This window comes from Anabrus simplex, chromosome 1 (genome assembly GCF_040414725.1).
Source record: "Anabrus simplex isolate iqAnaSimp1 chromosome 1, ASM4041472v1, whole genome shotgun sequence".
Classification (NCBI taxonomy): domain Eukaryota; kingdom Metazoa; phylum Arthropoda; class Insecta; order Orthoptera; family Tettigoniidae; genus Anabrus; species Anabrus simplex.
Genome location: NC_090265.1, coordinates 1,429,436,838 through 1,429,440,651, shown reverse-complemented (window position 1 = coordinate 1,429,440,651; position 3,814 = coordinate 1,429,436,838). Strand labels below are relative to the sequence as shown.

At 39.6% G+C, this 3,814-nt stretch overlaps 1 pseudogene; it reads left to right on the top strand.

The window, feature by feature from the left end:
- Positions 1-1,782: 1,782 nt before the first annotated feature.
- LOC136859043 (5S ribosomal RNA) lies at positions 1,783-1,901 on the top strand (annotated as a pseudogene).
- Positions 1,902-3,814: the final 1,913 nt, after the last annotated feature.

Genomic DNA, 3,814 nt, shown 5'->3' with positions numbered 1-3,814 from the left:
AACCCCGTAATAATAATAATAATAATAATAATAATAATAATAATAATAATAATAATAATACATCTCATGGAATTCCAATGTAAGCCATTACAACACTAGTAAAACAGAATGCCTGTATGCCAGCGAATGCCTCTCGATGAATTACAAGTTGGAGAAGCTGGAGATCCTAGAAAGGAGAATACTACGGAAAATCATGAGCCCAATCCATACTGGAACCGGCTGTAAACTTCGGAACAATAACGAAGTCTGAAAAAATATGGAGAAAATTTCAGAGACCATGAAAAAGGGGAGGTGATCATTTCTCGGACATTTGTACAGAATGGAAAAAACCAAACTAACAAAAACGTTATTCGACTAACTGCGGTACAAGAAGATAACGATGGCATGGATTAAGGAACTTCGTAAATATCTTTTAAGTCCAACATCCAGGAAGTTCAGATGTTAGACAAGAACACATTTTGGACCATGATTCAAAAACTGGAAGGGTTTCAAGTCGAAGGAAATGCAAAGACGGGAAAAGCCTGGACGGATAAATAGAAGAAACAGCATAGCGCCCATGTGAAGGTGTACTGAAGGAAGTGGAAACTCCAGACAATGAAAAAATGAAATTGTAGCGTGATCCTAAGTGGTCGATTCTCAAATATGATATTATTATTATTATTATTATTATTATTATTATTATTATTATTATTATTATTATTATTATTATTATTATTTTTGCTAGGGGCTTTACGTCGCACCGACACAGATAGGTCTTATGGCGACGATGGGATGGGAAAGGCCTAGGAGTTGGAAGGAAGCGGCCGTGGCCTTAATTAAGGTACAGCCCCAGCATTTGCCTGCTGTGAAAATGGGAAACCACGGAAAACCATCTTCAGGGCTGCCGATAGTGGGATTCGAACCTACTATCTCCCGGATGCAAGCTCACAGCCAACGCGCCTCTACGCGCACGGCCAACTCGCCCGGTATTATTATTATTATTATTATTATTATTATTATTATTATTATTATTATTATTATTATTATTATTATTATTATTATTATTATTATTATTATTATTATTATTATTATTACTTTGTAGTCTGATGGTATTGTACGATAATTATGAAGGTACTGTAATTGTGCACGACGCCCAGAACATAATGCATGCACTCTCTCCCTTCTCTCTCCGTCTCGCTCGCAATATGGGGAGACCAATCCGCCGTGCCGCACCGCGCGCCGGAGGAGACATCCAGAAATTGTCGAGGTAAAAAAAAAAAAAAAAAGACGTTGGGCGTGAGTGAACTGAATGAATAAAACATCAAGAAGGAAATATTGAAAATTGAAAAGGGAAGAAGGAAAAAATATAGACGGTGAGAGAGCGACAAGGTTGGAGAGCATACGAGTGCTCTGTGGGGCAGGACGGCTGGACAGACTGATACAGGCTGATACATCGTTACGAGAGGTGTTCTTGTCCGAGTATTGCTAGTTAATTGTGCATGTGACCAACAGAGCTTACTGAAAGCTATCTTCCATAGAACAGTGAGGTCAACGTTGTGAATTTCACAGTTTTCGTGACTGGAGTCATATTAAACAGCTTCCCAAATGGGTACGTATTCCGGGCCCTCATATTAGAACTGAGTGGCTCAGACGGGTGAGGCGCTGGCGTTCTGACCCCAACTTGGCAGGATCCTGTTTTCAACCGGAAAAGTAGTTAGTGGGTCGTAAAACCAATAACGTTAAGTCTTTGACATCAACAATACTACACAGTCATAAAACCAGAGACACATTATATATCCGAAAGCCAACGGCCATACCATGTTAAATACACTGGTTCTCGTCCGTTCACCGCAGGTAAGCAACATTGGGCGTGGTCAGTACCTGGATGGATGACCGCTTGGGAATCCCATGTGCCGTTGGCTCAATTGCCTTTAGGGACAAAAGATCTTTCTAGGTCGACGCCCCGAACAAATAGCATAATTTTAATTAATTAAAAAATTAAATGTATCTGAAACCCTGATAACTGGTGGCAGGTCACAAATTTAAAAGAAAATTTAAAAAATGGTGTGTCAAGAGTTTTGTCTTCCCCCTGCAAAATCCCGCTACCTTCGCCAGGATCGAGCCCTTGAACTTGGGATCTCGGATCCACCGCGGCATCTAACAACGGCCATGAGTTTATTTCGCAAACGTGTGTCAACAATATCGAGGTAAATCTGTTAAGAGACTTCTATAGAAACAGGATACTTGAGATCACACTCACACCAAGCCAAATTAACCATCCGTCTTGGAACATGTTTATACATATTCATTATTATCATGGTATGTAGCCTTGTACGATGAACCAGTGGGAGTGCGATACATCTGCCTTCTCTTCTGAACATAATTATTCCTTGCGGCGTTCTTCACAATGAAGAATTCCACGAAGCCATGCATCATCATAGGCAAATCACATGCCGGTCTAGCTATTACATTCCTTGAATATGCTCCACAAATTAAAATATGACAACTGCTTCATGCAGCAGAACAATGATTATTAGAGGACTCCTACCATGTACCTCCAAATGACAGCGGTTTATTTCGTTTACTACTCCCTTATGCACGAGGCGAGAATGGACTTGCTGAGTGTTGAGAAGTAATAATATAGAAGAGTGTACATACAGCATGGCTTTGTAGGGTTGAATGGAAGTGAAACATAAGCAGTAACTGGTGGAGAATGAATGTGTATAGAGTCTTGTAATAATAATAATAATAATAATAATAATAATAATAATAATAATAATAATAATAATAATAATAATAATAATAATAATAATAAATTAATGGCGTGTGGCCTCCGTAGAGGCCTGGTGGTACAGATCTTACGAGTTGAGGCCTGATAGGCGACATGTGCGTCTGTGAGAATGGGGCTTTACCAGTGATGAATTGTAATGCTGAAAATGGGGCGCACACCCAGCCCCCGAGCCATTGAAATTAACCAATGAAGGTTAACATCTCGACCGAGCCCTGAATCAAACCCGGGAACTCTTGGACAAAAGACCAGCACGCTAACCATTTAGCCATGGAGCCGGACAAAATAATAATAATAATAATAATAATAATAATAATAATAATAATAATAATAATAATAATAATAATAATAATAATGAAAATCCACTGCCTGTTTCCAGTCATTCGACCGGGCCAGGAATTAACTGAATGAATGAAGCTCCCATCTAGCGGCGAGGATAGGAAATGTGCCGGCTACCGAAGCCTGTTGCACTCCTCTGGGGCAATGATAAATGACTGACAGATGAAATGAAATGGTAGTAGTGTTGCTGAAATAAAATATGACAGGGAAAACCGGAGTACCCGGAGAAAAACTTGTGCCGTCTTCGCTTTTTCCAGCACAAATCTCACATGGAGTGACCGGGATTTGAACCACGGCATCCAGCGGTGAGAGGCCGGCTCGCTGCCGCCTGAGCCACGGAGGCTGCAATAATAATAATAATAATAATAATAATAATAATAATAATAATAATAATAATAATAATAATAATATAGGATATTACATCTAGTTGGATATAAGAACAATAACAAAATAACAACATTAACATCGATAAAATATAGGCACCAAACACATCATCCAAAGAGTCTTTAGCACCATCTTCTTGTCCTTCGTCCTCTTGCGTACTATTAATTCTTTTTTCCTTTTAATTCTGCCAACGCTAACACCACAACTCGGCCATCCTGTTTTTCATCCGCCCCAGATGAATAACTGTTACTGAAGCTGGTCCGCGGATTCATCAACTTGGCACAGATGGAGATTCGCGCTGATCCTTCATGGCACCCCTTTCTG